At 41.7% G+C, this 14505-nt stretch overlaps 1 protein-coding gene across 2 annotated transcripts in view; it reads left to right on the forward strand.

Moving 5' to 3' along the window:
- Positions 1-12237: 12237 nt before the first annotated feature.
- STX7 (syntaxin 7) overlaps positions 12238-14505 on the forward strand; it is a 31674-nt gene continuing 29406 nt past the window's right edge. The window contains exon 1 of one of the 2 annotated variants that reach the window (XM_071436434.1): positions 12238-12389. The gene's annotated coding sequence lies outside the window, so the exon portion shown is untranslated. Of the gene's footprint in view, positions 12441-14505 lie in introns of both variants that reach the window. The other variant, XM_071436444.1, reaches the window with a different exon arrangement.

The raw sequence follows: 14505 nt of genomic DNA on the forward strand, positions 1-14505 counted from the left end.
GCTCTGTGTTGATCTTTCAGCATAAAGTTTCAAAATTAATTCTTCAAAATTTAAATTAAAAATTTTGTTTACAGGCATTATTTTTTCTACTCAAAACTAAAATATACCAAAGAAGTCAGATAAGTTCAGGTAAATTAGTGCTAAATAGCATCCATTTTTCAGCTACAATGTTTTTTAACAAAAAAACCCTACAACATTTTAATCAGCTTTAGTGAGAATTAGGGAAATGAGAGTACCTGTTTCAAGAAATTCCTGACAAATGGGCATATACAGCTATAACAGTAATATATTACAGTAATTTATTTGTTGTTCTGTTTACAGAACCTAATCAAATTGTCTTGCTTCCGGATCAGTTGTGTGTCAGCCTTAATGGCTGCATCAGCAACAGAGCTGAAGCATTACAGCAAACACTGACGTTAGAAAGGATGTGCTGTTTCTCAAAAGACAGCCATGAATCTTTTTAGCTGTATATAAACCAAGAACTTCCCAGTTTTTCCTGTAAGAAAGGAGGAATGTTTTCACCTTTATTTTTAATTACCCATTTTATTTTTAATTACTCATTTCCACCAAAATGCAGGATGGAGAAAAAAGATTCAAAGAAGGGATTGTGTACTAAAGGACATCTTTTCCCTAGAACACTTTCCCCAACAGATCTTTTTCTTCAATGTATAAGTATTTTTTTAATCTGTTTTTTTTCCCTCAGGACTGACTGTGTTGCAATACTTTGTTGAATATCTCAAGTTGCCAAATCATGACTTCATCCAGGCTATGGAGCTCACAGCTGGTGTAGTATTTGTCTGACTTATTTCAGGACCTAGAAATGCAAAGTGTGGGCTTTGCCCTGTGCTACGTGCATGTACAGGTGTGGAACCATCCTGTCCAAAATGGTGGGAAATATATCTGTGAGTGCTTCCATCCATCATCTCTAGAAATTCACTCTCCCAGCAAGAGAGTGAATTCTGGTCTGTTCCATGGCCAAAACTGACATTTTCCCAGTGTTATGCTGTGGCCCACAGCGCAGCCAGCTCCATGAAATCATGCCAGTACCTTGGGGCTCCCTCCTACAAACCTTGCACATCTTGTGATGCAGTTGTGTGTAGCACCTCGCCTTCCTCTTGGATTTCTCTCTCTTGACTCTATACCATCTTTCACCCATTTCCTTAGATCACCAGAACCACCATCCCTGTGAAAGAAGCCATTTTCTTAGGTAGCTTTTCAATTTTATTCTTGTTCGCCTTTAGCTTGGTTTTCTCAGGATTAAATACTAGCGGGCTTATACAATTTTGGTTTGGCTTTTTTGCTGTTGTTGTTAGTTCACTGTTTTTTGTTTGTTTTTTGTTGTTTTTCTTGACTACTTTTCTCCAATAGTTGATATTTTTGCTAACTTGTCAGCACTTAAGGACTTGTGCAATGACACCTTCTGGATGGATTATTTCAGCTCTGCCTGCTGGTCTATAATTTATGCTTTATCATTTGATTAAAAAACACTTTGAAAATGGTCACTTCAGTTGCAATCCTCAGACTACCATTTTCAGCGTACTCTACTGCCTTCCTGTCCTGTCCTATTCTTTACAAATTAATTAGCAGCTCCTGGAATTCCTTTCAGAAATTTATCTAGGTTCCTTTATCTTTCCGGTATTTGCATTTACTGTTACACATAGTAACAGGTAACCTATGAGTGCACTTAGATCCAGCAAGACAATACAATAACCTAAGAAATGCTGTGCCAGATTCTGGGAAATGACCCAGCACACTGAAGCATGTACAGGATACATTATCCAGCTTCTCTGCTGTGTGTACACTGTCACAAGTTACACAGCCAAGACACTGGAGAACCTTTGTATCCATGAGTCAGTGGAAGCACTCATGCTTAAGTCACAGGAGTTAGTTATTTAGATATCATTGTCTGAAAATTACCACCCTAGTTACACCAATCTTTGCAAATGAGCTAGGGGATGAGAACAGAGCTAAAACTTTTTCCAACTGAAAACACTCTCATCATTTTTACCTAGTCATAGGACTGCAGACATGGTAAACCAATCTCAGCGTGATTTTATAAAAGTAATTTTTCATTCTGTAGCTGAAAAATATTTTAATGTGGGTTTATTTACAGCATGATGGCCTGCTTTTAGAAAAACTGCCTGCCTTTCCATGTGCTACACTGCATTCCTTATGAAAATAAGTTATCATTTAGGAAGGTGGGTACATTCCCTCAGAGAAATTAAAGGTTAGATTTTTCAGCAAGGAAATATATGTGAAATATTAATTATAATTATATAATTATTAATTAAATGAATAATAATAATTATATGAATTAATTATAATTCATATAATTATTAATTATATGAAATATAAATAAAAAACGTATAATATTTGTCAAAGATTGCATGGGCAGAGCTTCAGCTATGTCTTCCCAGTGGTCCCTGCACTGCACCCCTTTCCCACAGATAGGATGGGATGGGTGCTGCTATGCAGCTTAGTGTGTGAGTACAGATGGAAGATGACACTATTTGGTGATGTAAGACATTCTCGTGCATCTGTTTTTTCTAATTTTATGGGCGGATAATTTTTTTATCAGCCCATAATAATAGTGATAGTGATTTTTATTTCTTGCTGTCACAATTTAGCAGAAATCAGTATCTCATTCAAGCAACATGAGTTGTAACAGTGCAACATGGTCCACTCAGAAAGGAGGAAAATGTGTTTCTACAGACTTTGAAAATTATCTTAAAAGTCTACGGAGCCGACCTGGACCAGAACATCACCTCTAATCCTGCAAATTCACCACTGGACAAGCAAGGAAGGAATTGTAGGCAATTATATTGGCCATTTCTGCTTCCTTTGGTGGAAATTGCAGGTAGGGAGTGGTATCTGCACAGCCTGGGAGCAGCAGTCTGGCTGCAGGTCAGAGTGGTGCCTGGAACCAGCAGACTATGGGGGTCATGGAGGTCTGCTTTGACCTGCCTTCCTCTCCCCTACTCCTTGCCTAGGCCAGTTCAGCCACCTTCACACTTTTTCTACCACTAAAATATTGCTCAGTGTGAAAAGGCAGCTTTGGATTGGCCATTTCCAGGTGGTTGAAGGTCACTTGGTGCTTTCCACATGCTGGACTAATTGGTGGCTTGTATTTCAGTATGTTAATTCTTCATTTATTTTGTTCTGCCTGTGCTGTGAAGCACACCACCCTCCCTCTCCCTTCCTTTTCTATCAGCTTAAAATAGCCTAAGTTTCTAATTTTTCTTCTGAAATGTGAATTAACAAGTCCTGGTAACACCTTGCTTATTTTGGTTAGATAATTCCCAGACGACTTGTGTTTTGCTCACTGCAAACAACAGCAAAGGGAATTGGAAACTCTGGAGAAGGGCTGTATTGGTTGTACCTGCAGAACCCTTGTGCAGTTTAGGGATTACTTTTAACACCTGTTATTAATTAATTGTTCTGCAGGGAACTGCAGAAAGTCTTCTGCATTGACCTAAAGACTAACATTCAAGTTTTCAGCTCTTTTCTATGTGTATTTTGACACTTACTGTCAATATTTTTCAATTCCTCTAATTCATCAATAATCACTAAAACTGTACTTTGGGATCAAAATCAGAAAAAAAGTTTGGACAGAAAAAACTTATGAAATATAATGTTTTGAATATGATGAACTATTGGTATTTTTCACTTTATTATGAGATTAATATCTGCAAATTTTTCATAAATGAAAAAAAGGAAACAAAGACCAATAAATTGAAAGAAAGAACATTTTCTTTTGTATTAAGACAATCCTAGAATGAAGTAAATATACAAGTTGTTCATTTCAAAGATAAGAGACAAATATCTTCTTTTTATTGACTTTCTGAACTAAATTATCCTTCTTTTAAATCTTTCTCTAGAGCTGACTAATTTGGACAAAGATGATACAGTTGGAGAAAGCAGTGATTTTTTTTCTCTTCATATTCACTTTTAACATGGTTTAAGTTGCTTACAGAGGTACTTCTTCTAAAGCTGATCATATAGGTGTGTCCTACATGAGCAGTCCAATAGATAGAAAACAGATCAATATAACTAAAAGCAGGAAAACATAAAAGCAAAAGTTACATAGAAATAGGATGCAGTAAGTGGAGGAATTTATTGCAAGTGCTTTATACCAGAATTCTCCAGCTGCAAAGCTTAAGGTCAAATCTTTACATTTGTACAAGAAATACAAAATTACATACCATATCCTATGGGCACCCCCTGTCTGGGAAATTTGATGTGCTACACCTAGCAGGATCTTAAAAGGAACTGAGGGAGTATTTACTCTACACACATTCCCACCACTCTGCATTAATGATAAAACACTCAACCAACTTCTTCAGAGGTGGTCACTACTCACTACTAAGAGAGAGCAAAAGCCAGCACTATGGGCTGTTATACACATGATGGAAGATTTGAGATATGAGTGTTCTAGCTCTGAGTAGGTCATTTTAGTAAGCTCATAGCTTTCTCAGACTGTTATATTCAATTTAAAGATCCCAGATTGGCTCTTTTGGTAGCTGTAAGGAAAAAAATTCACAGCAAAGGGGCACTGATTATGGCCCTTTTAGAAAATCAATAATCCTCTGACATTGTCTTCTTCTATTTTAAGAAACTGAGATTCAGACATTACTTGGAGGTATTTAGATTTTAGAGGTTATGTGCAGCAGTTTCAATAAAAAAAAAGACATTGGCTATGCATGACTTCACTGCAGATTGAACCATATCAGACAGCTCACTCATTCTATTTTTTTGGGTTATCCTGTGGATTGCTGGGTTGCATAGCTGTCATGGTTTGACACTGGCACAATGCCAGTGCCTCCATGAAGACACCTTCTCCCTGGTTTCTGCTGTGAGATGTGACCAGGAATAAGCAAAGCAGGCTCCTACTTAGGAAAGAAAGAAAACAAAACTTTATTAACTACACTACAGCTACAGATAAAAAGGAACACACAGGGAAAATGAAAACCTTACAAATACATTTCCTCCTCCCCCCACCAAATTTCCAACACAATACATCTATTCCTCAAATCACCAACTCTTAGTCCAGCACCACTCTTCAAACAATCAATCCTCAGTTCATCAAGAGGAGAGAAGTCCTTCTCGTACCATGGGCTTCCCCTGGAAACACAGCTGAAGCCTCGTGTGTTTCCACGTCACTCGTGGCACCACCCGGAGTACATCTGCCATTGTGACCTCTTCCTTTCATGTCCAGTGCTCTCACCACTGAACATGGACCAGAGCTGCTTCTAGGGTTGTCTTTTTAAGGATGCACTATCCCGATCCAAAAAAAGGCACAGTCTCTCCTTTGGGACACCTGTCCCCCCCATATTTTTTCACCCCCTGGGGCCGAGGGGCATCAACACTGAACCCTCTTGGTTCTGTGGCCATTGCCTCCCCCTAGATGCAGTCTCTGTATCACAAGGAACATGGTTCTGTCCATGGCTGTACAAAAAGAGTCCAGCAAAAGCCACTCCATCATCTCTTCCCACTAGGATTCTTCTCTACTCTTCCACTATTTCTCACTCGCCCAGACCTCTCTCACACTTGCACATTTCCTTCCTCATCTTCCACTCTATCTTCTAGGAAAGGTCAATGTTCTGTAAAGTTCTCATTCTCCAAAAAGGGGTTAAAAGCTCCTACAAGTGGCCGGCTGAACCCCCCCCCTTCTTCTCCGTCCCAGCCGTGCTGCCGGCACAGGCCCATGTTTATCAAGTCTCAAGGTTACAGTCCCAGGCAGCGGCTCTTTCTCTCTCTCTCTCTCTGTGTGTCTCTCAGGGGGGGCTGCCTGATGGCTCCCAGTTTCTCTCTCTCTCTCTTCCACCCCCGGGCTCAGGCCTACCTCTCTCGGCCACATGGCTTTTCCCCTCCCCCTGCCCAGCCAGCAGCTGGGCCGGGGGAGAGACCCGAACTCTTTCCCGCCAGAAACCCAAAAGAGGAGGCTCCCAGGGGAGAGCCCTGCTTTTAACCCCGTGTTCTCAGAGGCATGTCCAATGTCCTAATGGCCAGGTTAAATGCCAATATTAAAGTCTGAATATCCATTGGCCAAAACACAGCATCCCAAAAAACACATTTCCTGTCAAACCACCACAATAGCACATTCAACAAAAGTTCAGTTTGAGACCAAACTCAGAAATTTTATCTGAAGAAGGAAAAGAAGGAACAGTATGATAGGCATTTTTAAATTTTGTGATAGCATTCTCAACATTGTAAGTTAATATGTGATAAAAATCTCTACTTGTTCCTAATTAGAAAGCTGTGAATTGTCATTATTTGACTCTTCTCTTAATTGTGAACTGGTCTCTTTTTCCATGATCAGATGAGAAGAGAGGGGGGGGAAAGTACAAACACTAGAAGAAAAAGACAGCTGTAGGAAGCATGCAGCTAACAGCAAGACACCAGCAGATGCCTGACAGCCTGTTAAAAAGTGAGAAGTTTTTCACAACATGCAGCAGGCAATTGAATCAGGCCCGACATATGTAAGAACTAGAAAAATAAATGGCACAGTAGATATTCCATAGGACATCAGTGCAATACAGTGATCGCTGTAGCTGCTATGTTTTGTAGTTATATTGCAAGGGTTCCATATTGCTAGAGTTTCATACCTCCTTGATTTTTCTTATAGGCAGCTCCTCTAAGCACTGACTCTTCCCTTATCCTCACAGAAGCCAACTGACACCAGTTTCCCCTCAATCGATCAATCCACTCTTTTATAACACTGTTCTTATTGGCTACAGCTGTAGCCTGTTAAAATCAGGCCTGCTCCTAATCTTTAATAATTGGCTCAGCTGCAACTCTTTAGGGGGTAAGATTACATTCTATACTACTTTCATTTACTTATATTCTATTTCCCTGCACTACGTATTTTAATATGTGCAATAAAATAAATGGTAAATTTTTTTTCCCTCTGTTTTATCTAATCATTTTTATTTTTTTAATGTCAAGAACAGTTTCCTTTCTTAGTACGAGTTAGTTACAACTTTGAGATGATGTAATCTGTTCTGACACCTGTTTATTTCAAATCCTTTTTGGTATTGTCCATAAAGTTAAGAATCTGGTCAGATAAAAAATATTGGTATTCAACACATCTGAAATTATAGCAAATATCTGGAGGAAGGAGATGAGAAGGAGGGCCTATGTGATATTTTTGGGAATCCCTGAATAGAGAGTAATCATAAAATTTTGGTGGTTTTAAACTGTGACTTTTAGGAGGCCTTGTGCTTAGAGTTGGAGTGTAATTCCATCTTATTTCATTCTCCCAGTGTCTGATGTCCCCCCCGTTTTGTCAGATTAATATTCATTGTTTCTTAGAATAGAAGCCAAAGCTGCTTTTACTGTTCCTCTGTCTATTCAGGCTGCAGCAGAAAGTAAAAACCCGTCCCATACTGCCTGTAGTTGCAGATTTTCTATAATAAGGTTACCAAACCCACAGGAAAAGGCTGATGAGTGAAGGGCAGAATAGAATTCTTATAAAAGTTCTGGTGCCAAATTGCCACAGAAATACACAGGAAAGCTGTGGTACACACTGGAAGACCTAGACTGTGGGATGAGTTTGAGACTAAGACTCTGAAGTTTATAAGTAGGTGTTTCTAATTCTGGTAAGTGTCTGAAGTCCTGATTATAGCCACAGTTGGAATGGCTGTTTAAGTTCCAGTTCTAGTGGTCAGTGGCTATTCAGAAATTATGAATAATTTGCCAAATGTCACATAAGGTGTAATAGGGAACCTGAGATGCCTATACAGTAGCTGAGAGCAAAGTGAGACACATCTGGGCATCTGAAATGGCACAAGATGCTTCTCTGTGGGGCATTAGGCTTAAGCAAGGCACATAACAGAGTTTTGACATTTAGCTGTGCAGAAATCCGCAAGCCTCAAAATGAGTCGTGTCCTGGGGGCAACTTAACAACATTGACACCTTTAATAACTTTATTAACTACCTGTAATAACATACATGGACTTCTTTTGCTCTGAACTCACTGCAGCCAAGGCTATAGAGAAAGGGAGTGTTCATAAAGTTGCTAATCAGTTTTTGAGATATTTTCTACCAGTCCTCAACAGATTAGAGAGGGTTTATGTCATGAATGCAGTCAATTAGTCACTCTGTTTGGTTTTTTTTGTTTTTTATTTTGTTGTTGTTGTTGGTTGGTTGGTTTGGTTTGGTTTGGGGTTTTTTGTTTTTTTTTTTTTTTTTTTTTTTTAGTCCCTTTGCATAATTTGCTTTTACAGTTTTCTTTTGTGGAAGTGGATGAGATTTAGTCCCTTGGTGGGTGACCACCATCTATGCTGCTATGTGAGAATTGTGCCATAATATCTTGTGATTGTTGCTAGATCTCATTGATGGAGAAGGGGAAAAGCAGAACCCAGAGTACTGATATGTACAGTAGCAATGGCAGAGCAGGTAAGTAAGGAGAAAATACTGCTCAAATTCTGGGGAAGCCAAGATTTCTTGGTTTTCTGACACTGCGCTTTGGAAATATCATTAAACAACATTTTCCTAACCTTTATAGCCCTGCTGTGTGTACCCTTACCTTTGATATCTGTTTGGTTTACCAAGTTCTGTCAAGATTACTTTGTGTTTCTTCTTTTATTTTGCATGGTTCCTGAAAGCAATTAAGGTAATTATGAATTGAAAATGAAGAGGAGGACAAAGATGATGATGAGCTGTAAAATAATGAATATTGGTTGCTTAACAGTGACCTAATTTTCCAAATGAAGATCTATCAGATTCTATCAGAGGTAGTTGTTGAACTTGCAGTCCATAGATTCTTTAATTTTTAATATTTTTTCTTATGTAGGGTTGTATTTCTCTATCTGAACAAAGCAATGCTGTTTCATTTTATGCCTTTTATAAATGTTAATTGTTTCAAAATGGTCTGTCTGAAGTTAGAGAAATTATGTATTTTCAGGTACTACTTAATTAAACATTGGGATTTGAAATATTAATGTCAGCTCATTTCACTACTGCAGATGAAAGTATAACATGTCTTTGAAAATTAAACTGTTAGGCAAAGAAAGATTTGAAAATAAGTTGGTAGTGATTCTTTTCTTTTTTTTAAGGAAACATTATCAATATTGGGAATAGAATTCTCTGTTTATTTAAAACATATGCTACTATGTTAATTACTGTTGATGGAGAGCAAGTGCCAGCCTAAATAACATGCAAATGGTCAATGCTTTTTTTTTTTTTTTTTTTTTTTTTTTTTTAATAAAGAGGTTTTACAGGTCATTTTGCAGTACAATTAACCCATAAATCTGTTCAAGCTGGAAACCATCATCCATCATAATTCTGTTTAGGCCTGGGTATAATAGGAACTTAATCTCATTTCAGGTTCTGGAGTGGATATTTTGATTAAACTAGCAAACAGAGATGACAATGATAATAAAAGGAATTCTTGCTGATGGTGGAATGCATCAGTAATAACTGTCTGGGAAGCTCTGCCAGACTTTTTGCCAAATACTGAAAACATTACTCTTCCTATGTAAAGCTAGAGGTGTGCAAGTGAGATGTGATAGAAGAGAATGAAGTTGGCCTGTGCAGTAAATTATGCACTGCTCAGGCACTGCTCATGCCTTGGAAAGAGGACACTCATCAGGAACATAAGGCCAGGGCTGGGCTGCTCCCCTTCATTTCATCATGCATTGTGTTGGCCCTGGGAGCTGCATGGAAATGAGTGCCTCATCTCTGTGTCACTAGTGGCCCTGGAACTTGTGCCACCCACACTGCCGGGCCTGTGTGCCTGCTCATTAGGGACCAGGACAGGAGCAGGAGGTGGGAGGCAGAAATACAGTCAGGAAGGTGAGTTCTAATTTGGATACTGGGCTAGGAAGAAGCTGTGTTTTTCCCAAATCACACCATGGTGCTGTGGCTTAACTTTCATCTCTTTCAGACATTATACTGGGCATGGATCCCCAAAGAGGACATCCTTTCATTTTCGTTTTACACACATGACAAGAATATAAATAGCAAACACTCTGACCTTCAGTCAGTAAATATCCAGAGCATCTTCCATGGTATGCAGTGACTGTGCATAGCAGGGGCTCAACATTTCCCCATTTAATTCAGTCATTTGAAATCTGATTTTGTATCACAAGAAACAGGAAAGGTAGGTGAATGATGATTCTTAATTCAATCCCAAGGTAATGCTGGTGTGAGAGCCCTAGAGACAAGCCAATGAAATGCATTTAGAGGCACAAATGCATCAGCATCTCTGATAACACTTAGGCATGGCTTCTTTACAGCCCCTGTCTGTGCAGCATTGCTAGAATAGGAAAGTGAGGGAATCTTCTTGTTTTATTTAAAAGGGTGAAACAGGACATGTTCTCCCAGTCAATGGCTTTTCTATAGGAGTTAACAAAAATATTCAGAGGGCATACCATGCTCTTAGCAGTTCTGATCAATAAACATGATCAATAGTCTAGTAACTGTACATTCATAATTATTTTATGGTTCTATTGCGAAGGCTATTTAGGTATTTTTATATACCGACATTTCATTGAAAAGCTTATTTTATAATCCATTTTTTCCCCTCTCAGGCTTTTATATTATTCTTCAACTGGTTATTTAAATAATAATGACTTTGAGATATTTAACAGTAAAATGTGGATGCTCATGATGTGAGCTAACAGCAGGTGAGGAGCAGGATTTTCTTCATAAAGCACACAGCTTCACTAGGAAAGCATTTGGATACTTGTTTCTGTAGGATGAGAATGAACATTGATCAGCAATGACTAGGTCTTACCTCTAAGCCTAAAAAAAAAGTACCTGAATGGTGACCTGCAGGCAAAGTATTCTCACTGATGTAGCGTCACATTTTAAGGGGAAATGCATTTTTGAAATCATAAAGTAAAAGATGTACTGTTTTCTGGAGGAAAACTGACAGTGATCTCTGCTGAAGTTTTATAAAGCAGGAGTGACTGGGTCAATCAATGGAGTTTATATGACAGAAATAATAATCGAGGCAGGCCCTTAATTTGGAAAGAATGTGCATTATACCCTCATTAGTGCACCATCTAGTGGGATTTTGGAGGAAACACCCACACATGTAGCAAAGCTAAAATCATCATTAATAAAATAGCCAGGTAAAAATAGATTGGCTATGTATAGCCAATATTCCTGCAGCAAAAAGGCATATCAGAATGGCTTTTTTCCTTAGTAACTTCAATTCATGAAAGGGATAAAATGACACTTCCAACCATCAATTAACGTCAGAACTCTGTATAGGTATGCAAGTCTTGGAGACTATATTGTCTCTCCTTTCAGCATGCTTTGAGACCCAGCAAGCACCAGCCATGTAAGGTAAAGGGTAGTCTTGCCTATTTCAGGCCTTTAACTTAACACTCCATTGTGTTTGCAGTTTATTAGACTTCTCTGTTATTATTGGGTTAGCATGCCTAGTATGTTTTTCACTGCTTCAGCTATTTCTAAATCTTAGCAAAGACCAAGATCTATGATAAAGCACAATTAAGCTTGCAGTTCCCAGTTCCTGAAGCTGTTCCTCAGGCGAGGCTGGGCCGTGTGGAGGAGGCAGCATTCCCAGCAATCAGGTCTGCGGGCTGTTTGCTCTGTGCTATTTAATGCGCACGGGGGTTTCTTGCAGACGAAGCAGCTCAGCCTCGGCGCTCTGGGGAGCGTCTGGCCCTGTCATTGTCCCTTTGAAGAAGTAGGGAGGATGCAGAAATGCCTCAAATGCTGTGCAGGCAGCCTGGAGGCTCGCCTGTCACTTCCCAGGTAGCTGGGCCGGGAGGAGCCCTGGTGCTTGGCTATCGCATCCTCCTTGTCCTCCCGAGCCCGGTACCGGCAGCCGTGTGAATGCATCCTTCATTTTTCCTGCTCCTGGCATCGCTTGCCTCCCATCCCAGCTGTATATCGTGTATCTCTGCGTCCAAAGGCACCTTTAAAGAGATCTACTGCGCAACTCTCTGAATTGTCCATTCCCCTTTAGAGAAGAAATAACCCAAGCGGAAGGCAGGGCGGGTAAAGCAGGCTATTAATAAAGTAACGTTGTATTTTTCACTATAATATTGTATCCTTGCCCATGTTTTCGCCTTGCTTCCTGATGCAACAGCAACTATGCAACGCCCTGAAAGACACTCTCTCCACCCTTCACCCTCACTTTTTCCAATCGCATAGGGCTGCAGCTGCCGGGGTTGTCCCGTTCCCCTCGGCAGCCCCCGGGGCCCGTCAGCCGCACGGTGGCCCCGCAGGCCCGGGCGGAACCGCCCCTCAGGGACGGCCCGGCCCCGCTCTCGCAGCCACCCGGGCGGGGCCGCGCCTCCCCCCGCCTCTCTCGTCACGGCGGGGCGGGCCGGGCCGGGGCCTGCCCGCCCCTCCACGCCCTGCACCGCCACCGCCCCCAGCCGCCGCCCTGGGAGCGGGTTCGCCGGGGCCGGGTAAGAGCCGCAGGAGCTTCGCTGAGGTGCTGGGGGTGCTGCCCGCTGCAGGCAGGGGGGATCCGGGCGGTGTCCGGCCGGCCGGGAAGGGGCTGTCAGGCGTGGGGAGCCTGTCGGAGGGCAGTGGGAAGGGCCTCGCTGGAGCCGGGGCCGCGCCCCCGTGCCTGGCCGTGGGGCGAGCGGGGCGGCTCTGGGCGAGGCGGGGGTGGCGGGGCCGGGGCCGGGCTGTGCGGGGAGCGCGGTGTTGGAGCGCGGTCGGTCGTATCAGCGGCAGCTCCTTTCCCCGCACCCTTCCCTGTGACACCCACGGTACCAGGGCTTTGGGCTTGGCGATGCTCTTGGGGGAGGGTCGGGGCCTACAGCGGGTGTTTTATAGCAGCCGGTGTGGAACTGTGGGGTGGGACGGGCACCCCCGCCTTGTGGAAATGGTCCCCGTGCTGTTCCAGGTCCGAGGTGAGCGTGTCAGCGGGAGGAGGGGACATTATAAAAGTGGCCGGTGTAAAGAGTGAGCCCGGGCCTGGCGCCCGGCGTTATCGCTGTTTTCCTGGTGAATCACTCGGCGCTGCATCAGAAACTCAGGCTTCTTCAAACTCAGCAAGTCAGTGGAAGGTTTCACTCCGCTTTGCATGCACCGCAGGGCACTACACCTTAATTGAAAACGCCCGGTGTTAAAATCTCAGGATACTTGGTCAGAAGCAATGTGCTCCTATGCTGTGGTCCCCTCCACGAGCCATTCAAAGGCAGAGGGCTGTGCCAGCAGGGCGAGTGGAGCCCTCCTGACGGGTCATTATACAGGCTTGTGCTCTGCCAGCAGTGCAGCCCTTCTGCTTGGAGCCTGGGGATTGTGCAATTGCTCTTAATGGAAAAGAAGGAAAAGGGGACCAAAAAAAAGAGTTAAAATATGTCAAAATTAGAAGAAAGTGGTGCTCAGTGTTGGCATTGTTATAACCTGTGTCTGTGTGTGCTTCATGATGATGCCTTTTGTAGTCTTTGGAAGAATATGAGGTAGCAGTCTTCTTGGTGGCTTACACTGAAGTGAAACTCTTGAGAGAGGAGAAGAAAAGAGACCATGAGCTATATGTAGTCATTAGCACCCTGGTAGGCCTCAGAGAGACTTGGCATGCATTGCAATCAGATTTTGTGCAAAGGTAAACTTATCCCTTGGTGTGCTTGATCTGTTCACTTGGTAGCCAACAAGCTACCATGATGGAGAATTGGGTGAGAACAAACAGCACACCACATATATCAGGCTTCTCATCCATCTTCTTTTTCCCATGAGATAACCAGCTGCAAAAGAAACTGGGCACTTTGAAATGGTCATCAGGTCCATTTTCAGACTTCTCATTCCCTCTCTTTCCCCATAGTTTCGGTCCCCAGTGTTCCTTTTCCTTGCTTCGTCATAAGGCTTTTAAATGCCTTGTGTGCTCCTAGGAAACATAATTCTCTTGCTTAAGGCATTTTTCCAAGCACTAATATGTTCTCTTAGGCTTGTGAAAGCTATGCACTTCCTTCACCTAGTTCATCATAAATATCAGTGTGGATGAATCAGACAATTGTAAGGGTGGTAATTTTTATCCGTATATGCTTAGCGTTGGTGATGTGTTAGGCCTAGTAGAATTTCAGGCTTCTGTAATTTAGCTTTTCATGCTGAGCAGTTTAAATGTCGCTGCTTTAAATTGCGTCTTTGTTCAACAGAATCATTTTTAGAAAAAAATGACTAAAAACACTGACCAGTGGCACAATCTAATAATTATTTCAAAAAACCCCAAACATAGAGCTGTTAGATGATGCGAGCTTGGTTTTGGTAGGTTTCAGCATCAGTGACATGGCAAGGCTAAGGGAATTGTGCAGAGTAGGTAGGCAGTTACCTTTTGACATCTCTTCTGTTAGTGTTGATGCAGTTTTAAATAAACTTTGCTTTTTCCTATCATATATGGATTTAAGTTTGACTTCTACCTGAAAGTAGAGGATAAAAAAATAATCTGGAAATTTTTCTTTTAAGAAGGCAAGAAGAATTTAATTTTACTGCTACTTTGTTTGCTAATTTATTATGCTCCACGGTAGGTTTTGTATTATGGGGGCCTACAGCCTGCCTGTGGACCAGGATTTCAGCACA

This window comes from Agelaius tricolor, unplaced genomic scaffold, assembly GCF_023055355.1.
Source record: "Agelaius tricolor isolate 1412-34295 unplaced genomic scaffold, bAgeTri1.0.p SCAF_1, whole genome shotgun sequence".
NCBI classification, from domain to species: Eukaryota; Metazoa; Chordata; class Aves; order Passeriformes; family Icteridae; genus Agelaius; species Agelaius tricolor.